Source organism: Mustelus asterias, chromosome 20, assembly GCF_964213995.1.
Source record: "Mustelus asterias chromosome 20, sMusAst1.hap1.1, whole genome shotgun sequence".
Classification (NCBI taxonomy): domain Eukaryota; kingdom Metazoa; phylum Chordata; class Chondrichthyes; order Carcharhiniformes; family Triakidae; genus Mustelus; species Mustelus asterias.
The window spans coordinates 58,440,940-58,459,862 of NC_135820.1; the positions used below are offsets into that span (position 1 = coordinate 58,440,940).

At 39.5% G+C, this 18,923-nt stretch overlaps 1 protein-coding gene across 2 annotated transcripts in view; it reads left to right on the forward strand.

Moving 5' to 3' along the window:
• Positions 1-18,923, forward strand: part of asxl1 (ASXL transcriptional regulator 1) — a 101,510-nt gene that overhangs the window by 13,590 nt on the left and 68,997 nt on the right. The gene's annotated exons all lie outside the window — the stretch shown is intronic.

An 18,923-nucleotide genomic window follows, 5' to 3' on the forward strand; every position in this document is an offset into this window, starting at 1 on the left:
TTCTGCTTCCTTAAATCATTGCATTCTTGGTGCAATTTAATGCATTCCATTATCATGCCAGCTTATTGTACTGACTGACACCCTTACAAAAGCAAATACTCCCCTATTCGAGAAAAAATGCTTCAACAGCATTTCAGTGTACATAGTGTGTGTGTATTTGATGCATTCAATTCATTCATATGGGCATGAAGTAAATATTAGATTTATTGGTCCTGGATTACATATAGTGTTACATGTTTTCAACCACTGGAAATAAAAGAATTTCATTGAACAGCTGGGCACAAGAGTTACTACTTTATTTTAAATTTAACCCTAAAAGTGCAAGCCCTTTTTATGTTGAGTTATTTGTTTATAAAGGTGAAATTAATTGAATTTATGGTATGAAATAAATATATTAGATATTTGAAGTTTATAGTCACTATTTTGTAAATTAGGGGCATTGTAAAAATATTAATCTGTAGATATGATGAATGAAGTTTGCACATTTCAAATTTATTCTTTCTGGGGCAAAAACAGTCAGATGTGGAATCCATTTAGGTCAAACCACTGAGCTCAGTTACACAATTTCTTGTATTTTACAAGAGGAATTCCTAGTCCTCATTAAAAGCACATTGCTTTTAATCACCCAGCATCCACTTCCTCCTGAATGGAAACTCAAATGAAGAAAATAAGGTTTTGATTTCCACAGATCTTGTTGAATGATCAGTGCATTCTCCCAGTTTAGTGCTGTTTTGAAACCAAAATCATTTCACCCCAATGTTAAACTTGCGTAGACTAACTCTGAAGTCGATGATGCTCTCTCCTTTCAAGAGTCTCGCTTCATTTTGCCCTCGAGTCAGGATGGTGGTCCCTGATAATTTGGGGCTGTGTATGCAATGAGGTGAAATTGATTCATACTGAAGTGTCCAATTGTAACAGAAACGCTCCCTAAAAAATAAACATGCAATCTTAGTATTTTAGATTTACAGCTAATGTGACAAATAACTTGTATGATGGATTTGAGACAGGTTAGATAACAGCAGTTTAAAGTGACAATTGACTTATTGGTCAGATTTGTGCAGTGTTCCATGCTTTCTTTACTTACAAACCTGATGAACAGCCCACTTGCAATGTTTGATCTGTTTTGTGTCTGTGTGTTCAGTGGACTAAACAACAAGCTGTGTAAAATGCTGATTGCTTTACTGAATTGCTGAGTCTGCAGTTCATTTATTCTTTTCCATTAATTTCTCATCATATCAAGAAAAAATGTATTTTTATTCATGATGGGTGACTGTAATAATGCCCATGGCTTATGTAATACTGTTCTATGCTTACTATTTAGTTTTTCTTTCAATGCACTGCCGTCAATTAGTGGGGATGCTACTTAAGTAAAGAAATAGTCCCATTAATTTCTCCAGTCTAAAAGTTGACAAATACCCTGGACCTAATGGTCTTCAAGGGTTTTAAGAGGATAGTGGATCCCTTGGTTTTGATTGTACAGCATTCCATCTATCCTAGATCAATGGACAAGAACATATTGAGAGTGGTTGCTCAGTTGTTGATTTATATGCAAAGCACAGGTTGATTTTTGGAAATTAAAGGGATATGTGGATGAGGTGGAAAGATGAGGTTGAGGTAAAGTAATGTTTGTGCCAGACAATGACCATTTCCAACAAGACATGGTGGCACAGTGGTTAGCACTGCGTCATGGAGCTGGATTCGATTCCAGTCTGGGTGACTGTGGAATTTACATGTTCTTCCTGTGTCTACATGGGTTTACTCCAGGTGCTCTGGTTTCCTCCCACAGTCTTAAAGATGTGCAGGTTGGGTGGATTAGCCATGGTAAACGTGCAGGGAAAATGCGCGGGGTGGGCCTGGGTAAGATGTTCCTTCAGAGAGTTCGTGAAGACTCGATGGGCTGAATGGCTTCCTGCATTGTAGGGATTCTATGAGAAGACAGAATCTTATGATTCTGACATTCAAGATCTTTATCATTGTTGAATCTCTCACAATCCACATCCTGGGGATTACCAATAACCAGAAACTGAACTGGTCTAGCTATATAAATAGTACAACTATAAGAGTAGGTCAAAGGTAGAATTCTGTGGCGAGTATCTCCCCTGCTGACTCCCGAAAGCAGGCCCATAATTTACAAGGCGCAAGTTAGGGGTAGCATGGGATACTTTCCACTTGCCTGTATGAGTGCTGCTCCAACAACACTCAAGGAGCTTGATGCCATCCAGGACTGAGCAGCCAGTTTGGTTGACACTCCCTCCACAAACATTCACTCCCTCCACTGATGACGGTAGCATCAGTCTGTACCATCTATCAGATACACTACAGGAACTCAAGACCTTCGACCTTCCAGTCCACGACCACTGCCATCTGGAAGGACAAGGGATGTAGATACCACCTGAAAATTCCCTTCCAAGCTATTCACCATTCTGACTTGTGTTAGAATACCAGATTGGAAACCCCAAAGTATGTTGTGAAGCTCGACTAGACCCCAATAAGTTTTCTATGTTCGATGTGTGAGAGGATAAATTGTGTTTCACTCCAGATCTGATTCTATTGACAAACTTGGAAACTTTTATCAAAACAATAGTAATACAATTTAACTATAGCAAATTAATTAGCTTAATTTTAGAAATAGAAATATTTAAACGTGACCAGAGACAATTGTTAATGCTAATCTGTCTCTATTAGTTCTAATTCAAGCAATATTCCTCTATAGACTTAAACTCCTCTTCAAAATCTGTTAGTGATACACAGGCTTACGTGCTTGTACTTGGGCTGCTAGTCCAGGAGCTTCCAGAACACCTCTATGGAGAGAGAGAGAGAGACCTATTTTTTCTAGCAGGTCCGAGACAGAGACATTTCTTGCTGCTTTCAGAACCTGGCAGAAATTGCCTGCTTTTCCCGGTAAGATTAGCTCCTCCCTTTAAACACATGATACTGTCAAGCAACCTAAACAAAACCCTACTCTGAAATTCCAGGTGAAAAAAACAAATGAGCAAAAGTGCATTAACTCAGATGAAAACAAACACATCCCTAACTAAAATCGATCATGAGCTGCCTGTTTTGCAGACAAATCGTGACTGTGTAAAACAAGAGCTGAATTTCAAACGTACTCCTCACAAGAAACATGATATAAATACATTTCTTAAAGGCATAGTATAATCACACTCTGGAATATATTGCCATTTCTTCACTACTGCTGGAATAAAAAGCTGGAACTCCCTTCCTAATAGCACTGAGTGTACCTACACCGCATGGCCTGCAGTGGTTCAAATAGGCAGCTCACTGCCACCTTCTCGAGGCAAATTAGGGATGGGTAATAAATGCTGGCCTAGCTTGCAAAGCCCACATCCCTTGAGTGAATGAAAAGTGATTAGCAAATACAATATGATTTGGTTGAATGGTTCAAAGCCTGAATGTCCTATTATTTGTTGCATTTTTAATGTTTTGTGCGCCTTTTGGTATTCTATATTTTCCCTTTTTTCTTTTGCCTCAGAAAAGTGATGGGTTACTAATCCGTTGTGTCTTTATCTTCAAATTCACAACTATTGGTGAACCCATCAAATGCATGGAAGTTGCTGCTATTGTGCATTCCTGTCAGTTATTTTCGTGTTACCATAGTTTTTTGCATGAATTTTAAACTTTTTATTTCTACATCCATAAAAGAATACTGTTTTGCATTACCTGTGTTGACTTAGTGTAAGATACTCTGAAACAGGGAACATGCTAATTTGAGACTTCCCTTCAAAAGGAAGGGCTCATCAAAACCAACCTTTTTCACTGTGGTTAATACATCTCACTTCTGCATCACTTTCACCTCTATGCAGCACCATGACATGCTCACGATTAGAGGTGCTACATAAATGCAAGTTGTTGGTCGTGCAAGAATTTGGGAAATCCTGTTGTAGGCTGTAATTTTTTTCTGTGTGGAAGTCTTTATTGTAATACGTTCTGCAAGAAAGGATTTTTGTTCTGATTGTGGGCCAGACCCACATGTTTGGCATCAGTAACTTTGTTTCAAGTAGGCAACGTTTGATATTTAAGACACTTGCTCAGAGAATAAAGCCACAAGGTTTCATGGGTTTTAGACAAACAAAAATAAACGTTAGTAAATCTTATTAACCCAAATTTATCTTCATGTTGAGCATGGAGGCCAGTAGTTCCCTATAAATTTGAACATCCTGCATATACCCCAGTTGTGCATGTGCAGTTCAGCAGATGTGCGGCTTTAAGTTTTTGGGGCCAGTGACTGGCCCAGTGCCCTTGTGCATAAGGGAAGCAATGTGAAAACCCAGTGACCGGCTGTGGAATGCCATTGTCCGAAGTGTCCCAGGCAGGGGGCAAGGGACACAGGACAGGGCGAGCTCCCAAAAGGTAAGGGGCAGAAACAGGACTGAAAACAGATGCCATTTAATTTAAAGGAAAAGTGGGGAGCAGAGAACAAAGGCTTCAAGTTGGGAAAGGGCAAGCTTTTAAGAGAAGTGGGTTTGGGAGAAGCTCTGAAGATCCAGGAAAGCAGCCAAATGTTGGTGATTTAGTGCTGCCAGTCACTGGGACAAAGGTAGCCCTTTGGAGCAGTAATGTTCTGCTTGTCATAGCTGCAGAGATGAAGTTGTGCTGGACTTGGTGTTCAAGCGTATAGTCGGGAATCTAGGGGAACGAAATGTTGGGAGATGAGATTGAAACCCTGTGATGTGGGACATCATTGAAGTTGCCTGAATTGGGGTGACATTTTGTAAATTCCAAGATTGGATCTTCAAATGTGAAGAATTGAATCCTTCATTTGATAAATGTTGACTCAGTGTTAATGATGTCTGGAAGGGTTGTTGAGAAATTCATGGATTCTGTTTTGGCCACATCTGCTATTTATTGTGAGATGTGGTGTGTTTGACCACAGTTGGCTTGTTAATTTAACATGTTCCTCATACTTACCCTGAATGTTAGAGTAAAGGGTAGATATTGTAAATAATTTTAACATTCTGACCTTGTATAGTAAATCCGAGGGGAATCTTGAGGTTTTCTTCATATAGCAAGTGTCTTGAATCTCAAACTTTAGTCTACTCTGAACAAAACATTATTGGTCCCTAACCAGATCCTATGAACAACTTGGGGGATCTGGTCTAGGATTGTATATCAGATCAAGATAGATCAACTTACAATATCTATCTTGTACTCTAACATTTGGAGTTAATATGAAGTGAATGTGAATTAAGAGGCAGACTGTAGTTGAACACATGACATTGCTGATAAGTGGTTAAATTGACCAAGACAGATTCCACGGATTTCTCAACAACCCACCCAGATGTTAGTAATGCTGCGAGCCAACTAATTTCATTTAATCCCTGTCTCTCTCTCTCTCAAGAGGGATTCCAGTCTTCACCTTCAAAGATCATGCTATGCAATTCTCTCCAAAAAGTCGCTCCAGCTTAAATGGCCTCAATGCCAGCCCACCTCGCAGCATTGCAGTTTCCTCACCTGACACTCCATTCCCTTGGGTTCCAGAGTTTGCACTCCAGAGCAACTCATGAGCACAACTGGACCTCTTTAGCTGTGGTGAGCAAAATGCTACTACTCCAAAGGTGTACCTTCCCCTCAATGGCCCACAACACAGAATCACCAAACTCCTGTTGCTGCTTTCAATCTTCTGAGTTTCTCTTGAGCCCTTGCAACCCGTAGCTCTCTTTCTGCTTTGGAGTCTCTTTCTCAGATTCCCTAATTTTCTTCTTAAACTGGGACCTCCCCTTGTCCCCCACCTGGCACTTTCTTTGATTTGTGGCACTCCATTCCTGGTTGCACAACTGGGGTTTCTGTGTCTTTTTCTTCATACAGACACATTGGGCCTGTCCACAGCCCAAGGAACTTTAAAACACTGGATTGCGCATGTGCTTCCTAGTCTGTGCATGCACAGAAAATCCCGAGGCCTCTTGGGACTTAGAGTTTCCATCCCCACTAGAAACAGGTTCCGTTTGAATCTTGTAATGGTTTTGATTTTTTTGTCTAGCACTTTGCAATTTGGTTAAAAATTAAAATGCAATTATTATAGCTTCTCTCTCACTCCGAAATTTTAGTGCAGCTTATTATACAAATATTTTGATTTTTTAAAAGAATATTGTCCCAATTATTAGAGATAATTAGTATTTGGCTGCGTCAACATTTGTTTCCTAAATATTTAAATGAGAAAAGTTGGTCACTATGTACATTTTAACCTTTCTACCATGTAAATTTGAAGTTTCATTAGGTTTTCCGAATAAATTCAACATCAAATCTTTGTTCTAACCCTACTTTAAAGTGCAGGAAAACACAATTTGGTGTACTGTAGGCATGTTTGTTTGAACATATACATTAAAGACAATCAACCCATATCTCACCATCACCTCTGTCGTCGACTCTACTGTTGCTAAATTATCAGGTTGCTTATCTGAGATCTTAATACTGACTGAGCAGAAATTTCCTTCAATTAATTTCAAATCTTTGTTTTTGGTCCCTGCTCTCAACTCCATTCCCTAACTACTGACTTCATCCCTTTCCCTCCCAATAGCCTGAGATTAAATTAGTCTGTTTACAATCTTTATCACATTTGACTCCCAAGATGAGCTTCCAATGCTGTATTCACAATGTCACTAAGACTACCTATTTCCACCTCTGTAACATCTGACTTTGTTCCTATCTCAGCTCATTTGTTGAAACCTTCACTTATGCCTTTGTTACCTCTAGACTCGACTATTCCAGTGCATTGCTGACTTGACTCAAACATTCTACTCTGTATTCTTGAGGTCACCCAAAATTCAGTTGTTTGTGTCTTAACTGTTCGTGTCTTAACTTGCACTGTCCAGTTCATCTATTGCCACTGTGCATGCTAACTTGCATTTGGCTTCTGATCAAGCAGCACCTTGATTGAAAAGTTAACATTTTTGTCTTCAAATTTCTCCGTGGCCTCATCTCCGCCTTTCCCTGAAGTTTCTTTCCGCCTACAACCCTCTAATTCTGGCCTCCAGAGCAGTCACGATTTAATTGCACCGCCATTGGTAGTTGCAACTTCAGTTGCCTCAGCCCAACCATCTCTACGTTTCTCTGCCCCGCTATCTTTCCTCCGTTAAGACAATCCATCGTCTGACCTAATATCACCATATGTGGTTCAGTGTCGTACTTGTTTTAGAATGCTTATGGAGTGCTTTGGGATGTTTTATTATGTTAAAGGCATTATATAAATAACAGTCCTATACACCATGCAGGGTTGCTTACTCAAAACACTAAAATGGAAGAAGGGCCCAGTTGTTATAACTCATGAAACATTGATTGTCCATAAGCAATTTGTGAAACTGTTGCTGTATTAAGTCGGATTTGGGGGAGTACACCAGGACAATTAAATATAAAAACAAAGGCACAATTCTTGTACAAGGCCTTGGTTCAGCCACATCAAGAATACCGTATCCAGTTTTGGGGCCCTCATGGCAAAAGATGAGGCCCTGGAAAAGACTTGAAGGAAGGTGGGTTGATTTTGTTATATTTGTTATTGCCCTTGACTTAGAATTTGGGAACCCTCAAATTTGAGAGGAAAATTGTAGGGGTAGTGGGGAAATCAGACAATGATATTACAGGAAAGGTGTTACTTGATTGGCTTATGCGTAGAGCTGCTTTTTTGCTTTCTCCAAAGTTAGGGACTGAGTCTAAGCAGCTGGGAGATTTAAAACATTAAATAAATAGGAGTAAAGCATTCAGTTATCTTCCTCGTGTGTAAGTGACGTCAACAGAAGGAAAGTGAGTGGCTTGAGATTTTTAAAAATGTTTATTAGTAACAGTGAGGCTTATTAATAGTAGCAATGTTTTTTCTTCTGAGAGGAATGGTAGGGCTGCTTGGTGTGTATCCTATGCTGTGTGGGAATTCAAGGACGCTTCCTGTGTTCTGGATAACCACAGGGGCACAATGTGTCATCAGTTCCAGGTTTGTGAGCTTGAACAGCAGCTGGCATCACTGCAGTGTATCTGTAAAGTTGAGAGCTTCATGGTAGCATGTTTATAGATGTGTGGTCACCCTGCAATTTGAGAGTATGCAGAGAGGGAATAGTTGATCAGGCAGTCAGGAAGAAACGGACATGAATCCTGAGTGCATCTTTCTCTCCAACCATAGTGATAAAAGTAATGTTTAATCTGGGAAGTGGAGGCAGAATCAAATCCATGGCACCACAGTTGGCTCAGCTGTATGAGGGGCACAAAGAAGACCAGAAGAGCAATGGAGATGGGAAGTTTGATCATTAGGGGATCAGTATGGTGAACGCCAGCAGTCATAATTCGCATTGATATCAACTACATAGGCAGGAAGAGGGATGTAGTTCTACAGTTAGAATTTAGGGAGCTAGGTAGGAAACTGGCAAGTAGGAGCTCAAAAGTAGTAATCAATGGATAACTCCTATTATCACTTGCTAATAAGTTAAGAAATAGGAGAACAAAGCAGATGACTACAAGGCTGGAAAGATGGTGCAGGAGCAAGGAACATTCTTTGTCACATTTAGGACCACCTGTGGGGGAAGGTGGGACCTGCACAGCTGGCTGGTTGCTCATAACCAGAGCCAGGACCAATTTCTCTGGGGTGATTTGCTACCAAGTTGGCAGTGGTGTGAGAACCAGAAGATAATGGCAAGATGCGCAATACTGGGAAGGCAGATGGCACAAGAGTAGGAAATAGTAAATTAGGTGCGGCCAGAGTAAGGGAGAGAGTGATCTTGTCTAAATTTGGGTTACTGTGCTAGTATGTGAATGTGTGGAGTGTAGCAAGTAAGTTCCAGATACAGCTAGCTATGTGGAAGTATAATGATGTGACTATAACAGAAGCCTAGTTCAAAGAATGGCAGGAATACCCTTATTCCTGGATATTAGGTATTGAGGAGAAATAAACAAGGGGAGTTGGGGATTTGATTTGATTTAAGGAGGGCATTGTAGTACTGGAGAGAGAAAGAGAGGATGTCCCAGCGGGGTCAATGACAGAATCGATTTGGTGAGAACTGAGGAACAAAAAAGGTGCAATTACGTTCCACGATGTAGCCTATAAGACGCCAACTAGTAGGAAAGATGTGGAGTAGGTTGATCTGCAAGAGCTTTGATTTTTCTTTTTATTGTTAAGTAGATCTTCTGTAACCTGATGCTGAGGAGTGTGGTTGATGGTGAAATACCACAAAAAGACAAGACAGCCGAATACGCTATTGATTAAAACTGCTAGTGTGTGCAGTGATGGGCACAGCAACATTTGAACCAAGGGAAAACCATTCACCTGAGTTTAAGGCAAAGGAATTCTCATGGGAAGGGCAGTAATAGTTGAGTTAGGGAAAGAGGCAGGCCACTTGAGATGTCTAGGGGAGGGGGTATGAGAGACAGACAATTGAGGACAACAAATCAAGGTAGAGCAGTAAAAATCTGTTCCATCTATCTGCATCTAACAGCTGTCAATCACATTGCCATGATGTGTATGAAATTTGTGTTGGGAACCATTTCCTCTCCTCTGGTCTTGTCCAATTTTAATGGTAAAATAACAAACGTATTTGGACTTGAGGATTTTACAAAGTGGAGTCACAGGTGGACAGAGTGGTGATGAAGGCATTCAGCATGCTTGGTTTCATTGGTCAGAACATTGAATGCAGGAGTTGGGACGTCTTGTTGAAGTTGTACAAGACATTGGTCAGGCCACACTTGGAATACTGTGTACAATTCTGGTCACCCTATTATAAAAGGATATTATTAAACTAGAAAGATTTACTAGGGTACTACCAGGACTTGATGGTTTGAGTTATAAAGAGAGGCTGGATAGACTGGGACTTTTTTCTCTGGAGTGTAGAAGGCGGAGGGGTGATCTTATAGAGGTCTATAAAATAATGAGGGGCATAGATCAGCTAAATAATCAATATCTTTTCCCAAAGGTAGGGGAGTCTAAAACTAGAGGGCATAGGTTTAAGGTGAGAGGGGAGAGATACAAAAGGGTCCAGAGGGTGGTGAATGTCTGGAACAAGCTGCCAGAGATAGTAATAGAGGCGGGTACAATTTTGTCTTTTAAAAAGCATTTAGACAGTTACATGGGTAAAATGGGTATCGAGGGATATGGGCCAAATGTAGGCAATTGGGACGAGCTAGGGGGTTTTAAAAAAGGGCGGCATGGACAAGTTGGGTCAAAGGACCTGTTTCCATGCTGTAAACCTCGATGACTCTATGATTTTCTATGGCTGAATTGTATTGATTTGGAGGGGAACAATTTGCTGCAGACCTTGGATTTTTTTTGATTTTAATAACGGAGCAAAAGTTTGAAGGCCTTTTTCAAGTCAGTGGAGCATTTGAGGCTTCCAGTCTACAACATAGCAGTAACATGCCAGCAGGTCAATAATGCTGTTTGAGAAATATTACTGTGCACAAAACTGCTGCTATGTTAAATTATACAACAGTAACTGGGCTTCTAAAAATAGTTGTTTTATGATTTTGGGAGATGTGATGCGATACTATGTAATTGCAAATTCTTTCTTTACCAGCAGACAGTTTGTCATTTACCTTTTAATCTCTTTGCAACCATTATAGGTTCAGATTTCCCAATTCCATTCCAGTGACACGCAAGAGCATGTTTTCTATTTCAGATGTTAGATGAGAGTTGTAATGGGAAAATTAATTGTATTGAGAAATCACTGTTTGAAGTACGACTCTGGTCTATGCATATGTTTGGCATTGCTTCAACCCATTGCTGAAAGCACAGTTGTAATCCCATAGTGGGAGTTCCTGTTGCTGTTCACAAAGCTACACAAACTGCCTCTACCAAACTGTCTCTCAGAGGTAAAATGACATTTATTTAAATGCATATACCATAAATTGTGTGTAAAACAATGATCGACAAATGATTGGCATTAATTCAGAAATGCTTGATTTATAAACTGTTCATGTTTTGCCTGTGTGCTTTGACATTGTCAGAATGACAGGATTTGAATTATTGCTTTCTAATTTATTAGACATCACTCCGCAGAAGTTAAATATTTGCTAAATATGAAATGTTCGATTTTCTAAAGTTTAAATTTTCACACTTTGAACCATACTGACAAGTTTAATCGACAACAGTGAATGTTTTAGTTCAGAGTTGCGATATTGAATTATCTTCCCCTTGCAAATCAGTGTGCAGTTATTACATAAATCTTCTATGCACTTGCTTCTGAGTACAGTTTTGACAGGTGAGTTAGTCCTGTTTATTCTAAGTGAGTTAACGCCTCTTAGAATAGCGGAAAGGAATTTGATGTTGAGCATGTTAAGTGTTGGAGGATAGCATCAGGAACAATTTATACCCCATTGATTGTTAATCTAACCTTCAATTGTGAGATTTATTTTCTATTTCTCTCCCTCCAAATCACTCATTGTCTGCTTTTTCCGTGAATTTGCTCTTGGAATATGAGTAACACCACTGAGCCAATATTTGTTTCCCATGCTTGGTTGTTCTGAGAGCATTGAATCAATGAGTATAGTATAGCACTGGCATAATGTACCTAGTGGCTGGTTTCACGTAGGGCAGTGGTGAACTTGTTGGGTTTTTACAAAAATCTGACAGCTTTTATCGTCATTTATTGAATTCTGTTTCGTAACTTTGTATGATGGGATGACCTCTGGCTTGCTCGTTAAATACTATAACCATAAAGCTACCATACCCACCAATGTGTTTTGTTTTTCATCCCCCTTTTCTCTGTCTCCTAACTAAGGTACCCATAGATAATCTGGCAAAGTAGATGCAAGTTGAGTCAGTTCAACTGGTGCAAACCTTCACTGACCTGATGCGAAAACCTCTCCATTTTTCACCCAATGGATATACTTCCCTTATTGTCATAGTGATATAACTTTAACTGAACTACTTTGCTTATTGTACACTGAACTTAAATACATCTGTAGGATTTTGCTGTCCTTGTGCTATGCCTGCGATCGGAAGAATGTGTGTATCACCTGAGCTTTGTGGGATGCAAACAACTGCTGGACAGGTCACAGACTGATATGCTCCACTGTCAGGCACCCACATACTGAAAATTCTCAAAACTCCAGGAGAAGATTTAACATCCACATTCTCTCAGATATTTAAAACAAGAGAACAGGTGCAACTTTGTTCCTGTCTTGCTCTCTCAGATTCCAATGGCGCCAGTGGTGAAGGGCTTTGGGACAAGATCAAATCTGTGACCCAAAAGCCATGCACCCAGATCATCAAGTTTGAATCTTGCAGGCGTCATACTTGTTCGACTAGAATTGATAAAGAAATATGCAAAATTCTCAGTCAGATACTTGAAGCCTTCATTACTGTTAATATCATCTTGTACCACAGCAGGAACAAGAAGAATACTTGCTACTTAAAGCTGAAACTGACATTGATGCCCATCATCAAGAATATGTGATGGGTAGAGGAGGCCTATGAAATCCAATGCTACGCAGACCAGCATGGCATGTGCAGTTCCTTCCAGACCGCCAAGACCATCTATGGACCAAAAACAAAAGGTTGCTCACCTCTCCGAGCTGAGGATGCCAATACTCTTCTCAAAGATGATGCAATTATCTGAGACTGTTAGAAGCAGCGTTACCAAAATCTTCGGAATTGGGAGTCACCTGTATCAGGAAGAAAATCCAAACAGGATCCCTCTGCAGCTTGAGGGTTCAAATTTGGATATGCTGCAAACCACTGCCTGATATACAGAAGACTAACTAGTCATGTGGTCTGGGTAACATTGGCATAGAGATCTGTAATGCTAGTAGTCAGCAACACTGTCTTTGACCTTTGACAATAAAATTAGCAAGAGGAGGTACTACCTCCCAACTTCTGCAGTGCCATTATTGTTTCATTTTTCAAGAAGTGTGATGAATCAATTTGTGCAAACTATTGAGGCGTATCCCTTTTGTCCACTGGGGAAGATTCTTGCACAAATTCTCCTGAACCGCCTGGTACCTGTCACGAAGACATCCCTCTTGGGATCCAGTGTAGTTTCCAGCATTTCAGGGGAATCACTGATCTTTGTCGCTTGATGAATCCAAGAAAAATGTCTGGAACATCACAAAGAATGGTACATGGCCTTCATTGACCTGTCAAAGGCATTTGACTCCCTGAGTAACAAAGCACTTTGCAAAATCCTCCAGACACTTGGATACCCAACAAAACTTTTATTCTCCTGAAACTCGAGGCAGCAACTGTCTTTGACAGTGGATTGGAGATGGAGGCTTTTTGTATCTGGATGGGTGTCAAGCACGATTTAGTGATTGTGCCAAATCTTTTCACTTTCTACCTCAGCCTAATCCCAGAATCCATTAGTGACGAACGAGCTTGCAGAAAAGTTATGATTAAGTTTCAACTCAACAGGGTCACCATCAAAGCATCAAACAGGAGACCCAGCACAGAATCACTGCTTTGACAGTCGAGATCTCCATAAGACGAAGGCTTTAGTCTAGGACACTTGTCACTACCCTTATATGTTGCAGTGAGACTTGGATTACCTGCCAAAGGCACCTCTAGACACTGGAGAATTTTCAGCAGTGACGTCTCTGCAAGACACTGTCAAGTGAGAAGACAGATGAACAAACTTCACATCTTCACTGAAGCCAATTCCTCTAGCCTGGTAACCATGATCGTACAAAATCAGTTTCATTGGCCTCAGAACAATTAATCTGCTTCTGAAGCAGATTCTTCTCTCTCAACTTCAGGATGGCACCCGAGCACGAGGAAGGCAGAGGAAATGTTGCAGGGGCTCTCTGAAGGTATCATTGTAAAGGGGATGAATTGGCCTCTATGCATGGGAGGAACTTGCTGCCAACTGTGCCACCTGGTGGTGCCTCCTTTAATAAGCTGCAGGTGGGAAACTAGCTAGAGAGGAGAAGAGAGAATCGAAATCTGGCTTGAGGAAACTCCTATTTTCAGGACAATTCTTGTCCTTTCTGCTTAAAACCTGTAGCTCCTGAATTGACCTGCTGAGTTACCTGAGGACACAGATCATGAAACCTGGCAGAAATCATGTTTGTTTTAAAGGATTGATGCCAATTTGCCCTGCATTCACCACAAAAGATATGCAATATATGGTCCAAATTCTTCACCTGCCCATGAACTGCAGAACAACGGGTATCCTTAGCATTGGCCTTTAGTACCCCCACCAAGTATTTCAGAACCAAAATCACAAAACATTAGTGCCTCTCGCCATAAAAGACAAATGAGTGCTTGAAGCTGTAGAAGACAGAACAGTAGAACAACAACAGCTTGTATTTATTTAGTGTTTAACATAGTAGAACACCCAAAAGTACTTGGCAGGAGATTAGCAAAATTTGACCGAGATACATAAAATAATATATTAGGGATGGGGCGGGGGAAGGAAAGGGGAGAGGAGCACTGATAACTCGAAAGTTGGAAGGGCTGGTGGAGATTAGAGTTGGGGAAGTTCAAGGTCATGGAGAGATGAGAAAATGGGTGCGAACACTAGAAATGAAGAGAAAACGGTGCGATGAGCAGGACCGAAAAACACGAGTAGCAGTAAAGCAGGTGAATAAAGGGCGTTGTATGTTGTTAAAAGTTTATTTTGATAGTGGAGGAAATGCTTGATCTTTAAACAGGTACTGTCGCTCAATTACACTTCAACGTGCTTGACTTGAAAGCTGCTCTTTATTCTTCAGTGAAATTCTACAGAACAGCCGATCTATTTGTATATCAGCGTGAAGTATGTTCTACAGGAATGCAATATCTTTACAGTACCCATTTAAATTTCCTTGGTTTAAAAAAAATGAAGGGAATACTTTCCAGCTCAATGGCTGAAAATTATGTTTGGGCTTATCGTTGCTTATTGTACAAATAATAGTGTGATATATAGTTTGACACAGGTTAGATGGGCCCCAGGGCTCTGAATGTTTAAACAGATGGCTGCAGTAGTAAGCTTTCTAAGGAGTGGAATAGACTCAGTTTTTGAGCAAATTCAATTGACAGAATCTATGGTTTTATTACTGCTACATGAAGTTTGAAGCTCTTTTGCCAGTACAAAATATTTTCATATGCTTATCAAAATATAATAGTTTTTAATGTTCAGTGAAACTTGTGTTATTTATTTTGGCTATAAGTTAATGTAATTGTAAACCAGTAAATTGTTGTGAACTAGATCATTTGCAGGGTTGTTCACTGTCTTTTAATCTTGCTTGTAGAATTCGTGGTGGTGTTATGTCTTTTTAGTGTTGTTTCAACATTACCCTCTAAAGATGGGTTGTGTTGTGTTGCTGGTCCCAAAGTATGTGACATTTGTGCACTTTGACAGCCTGAATTTAAATTTGCTGAATCTGCAACCACCCAGTTTTGTGTTCATAACGAACAAGTCTCAGTTTACATTTCGGTTTCTGTTAGTTGTAGACAAGATCCAGGTATTACGAGCACTCTTGGTTCCCTTTCAAAGCCAATGTACAAGCAATTTAAGGAATTTGTTGAATTTTGCTCTTTTTCTTAGTGACTTTGTTTTAATTGATTTTCTCTTATTGTGGAAAGGAGTAAGAAATACTAATCTACGGCTTTTTTTTTGTTTCTGCCGATCTCATGGACTTAAAAAATATACGAGAAAATGTTCCTCTAACATTTGTGCAAAATTGGTAGCAGCCTTGGCTGACGGAATGCTTGTTGAATTTCTGTCTCCTGATTTAGCATATCCTGAGTTTATTCTTGTCAAGGAGAAATTAGTTGTTTATTTTCGGTGCACATCACTCAAATCTTTCTTCCTGTGCATGTTCATTCTTCCTCCTTTCTAGCAGCACCTTTTGGTAACCGCGCCTTCAACTGTCCTTGGCTACATAATAAGGAAACTGCTTAATCCTTTAAGCTCTGCTACTTTGTCATGGGTCAGCTTGGCTTTGTTGGAAGCAAAATTGACTCTGGTTATGAATTCCATTGGGTTTAGTATAAAATCTCAGTTGATGCAATGCAGTATTGTATTGTTGAAGGTGTTGCCATGCAAATCCAATATGAAACGATGTCCTTGTGCACTCACTATTTTATTCTCTTTTGTCTCATTCTCTTTTGTGCCTGCTGCTTTCTGCCCATGATATGGTAGTGTGATGGCACAAATGTTTCCAATCTTCCAGTATTTCATCCATGTAGCTATTCTTGGTGTGGGGCACGTGGTAAATGTTGGCATGTTCTTATTTCATGAGTGGGAGTGTGGCATCGTTATTTAGCTGTTCCTTTTCTATCAGTCCCACTGTTGTCCTGGTTCTACATTTATAGACTATTGCACTCTGAAGTCTTTCTCACAAACTGGGGATAAAAGTTGAATTTGCATTTTGTAGGTTCAATACTAGATCACAATGCACCAAGACACAGGCAGGAAGCCTGCATTACAAATTTTTAATGAGCACAAATTGGTAGTGTAGAGATAAGTGACAGATCTAATATTGAATTGATAGCTAAGATTTCTATTCAGCACAAAAAATAAAATGAAACTATTCTGACCGTGGAAAATCTTGGGGTAGAACCAGGATTGGCATTCAGCTCCTCATGGAGAGATTTTAGTATTTAAAAAATTTAGTATTGTGAGAATCAGAACAATTTACAAAAGAAATGTGGGCTGACAGGAAGAACATAATTACCACAGCATCACTAGAACCATTCTGGAGTCTGCAGATCAATATAATCCTGTTGCGAAGAATCTCCTTCTCTGTTCTTTTACTTAGCTGATATGTGATGTTTGTTCTTTGGATATGGTCCATGCTGGCAAAGTAGCCTGCGAATGTGGTAGTACTCCCAAGATGGTGTCAGGAAGAAAATTCCTAGTTTGTAACTTAGTGAACACGGTCAAATGATGAAGAGCAAGTCAGGATGATTTGTGGCGTCAGAAGTGTATTTGTATCATTGCTGTTTGTTTCTGTCTCAGTATTTGAGGTCACAGGGCTTGGGTCTGCTGTAGATGTAAGATTTTGATTTGCTATAGTGCATGTTAAAAGATAAAGCTCTCTACCGCTGATGTACATTACAAAGTTCATTGTCTGGATTGCTGGTGAAATAGGCTACTTGACCCTGGATGATGTTGAGTTTATTGATTGTTGTTGATGCTATTGTATCCACCCAGTAGAATGTTCAGCATTCTATCACATTCTGGGATGTTGGATAATAGATACAGATGTTGAAAATGATTACATTAATTTACATGACTAGCCTGTGGAAAAGCTACTTGATTAAACTGAGCACCAATCTATAGGTATTGGTGAGGATAATTTTGTTTCTGCTTGTTTGTTGTTGAGTTCGTGTTGTAGGTAACTTATTTTGTTTTGCAGCAATTGTTTGCAACTCAGTTGTTGCTAGAGCACTTCAGAGGGCATTAAGCATCAGGCAGTTATTGTGGACTCAAACTCTTGACCAGCTTAATGCTGAGCTTGTGATCTATGGAGTATAAATTGTATCCCAGTAACTGCTTCTCATGTTGGAAATTGGTCGTTCAGTTTCATTTGAGTGATGATGGATGTAGTTCAGCATTTGGATTTGGGATCAAGCGCACGCACACAATCTTTCTCAGTTTAGCATATTGGACAAATCCTGGCAGAAACATCAATATTTCCTAACTGCCCATATATATAGATTTACTGTATGCCTGATTCTCATTTTTGGAGTAGAATTTTAATGAAAGTTGCATTGCGGAGGTTGATGAGTTAATAGAATGTGCTGTTTACAAGAGTCATTGTTGAGAAATAGATTAATTCTCTGTATTGTCAAGTGAAACAGCTGTGTCTTAATAATTTTAGATGGTCTCTGCTTTATAAACATAATATGGACATTACTGAAACAGATCCATGTTGAAATTGAAGGTTCAAATATTTAAACAAAACAATGTTATGCCTGTTTAGTTTACTAAACGAGTAATAATATCCGTTGTGGGTATAGAAATAGTTTTGAATACATCCTTTTGCAAGCCTAATAAAAGTTCAACTTTTCAGGCAGCTCGGTGTTGAAATCCGTATATATAAATGTTGTCAGTTATTGGATGACCTTGTTGCCATATGTAAATAGTTATTGACGATTAGTACTGCAACATTTGTGCATTATGCAGACTGAACAACTGCACACTGATGCTTCATGTTCTGTAAAACAAGCCATAGTCCATGGTTTCTGGATTTCTATTTGTGTCGGAATTCATTGAGTTGGGTGTCAGAAATGACCAATGAGCTGTGGTGTCACCTGATAATGTTATGACTTGAATTGTCATATTACATTTTGGGTTAAATTCTGAATTGTTTGCTGGTGCTATGCTGTAGGCTTATGTCAATCCATGAGTTAGTTTCACAGCCTATTATGTTTAAATTGGATGCAGCAGATCATATTTTCAGCACGTTTGTGTGAAAAATGATTAATTAAATAAAATAACTCCTCCTGAAATGATTTCTGATTCTGTTCCCTACGAGGAATGGATGTTCATTGGCAATGTGAGGTTCCTCAACTAGTGGAAAAATATGGTCAAATCCAATGTTAATCACATACTGCCACAAAATCTTCCTTAACCTCAGATTATTCCTGCTCCATCAGTTTGATATTTTTCTCCTAAATTTCTATGATCTTCCTTACTACCTCAAAAGCGCCAATCCAATTCCTGGCATTTCAATGGATATTGCCCTCTCAACTAGATTAAGAATGTTCCATCTTCCTCTGGAGAAAGATGGAAAGTGATTAATCAACCCAAGTTAGTTTCCAACCTGTACCATCTGCTAAAGGATAGCTCATTAAAAAGTTTAAGGTACATTTAGTATTACATAATCTGAAACTGTATTCTAATCAAGATAATTCAATTCACCCTCCATCACCTGCAGTGTTATTGGAATTGGAACAAAACTTTGCCTGGCAGTTCGGAATCTGAGTATAGTTTTAGTTGCACTGAAGGGAAGATTGAAGAGCTAATCCTGAAAAAATATGCAGCAGATTAATTTTAAGTGTGAAATCA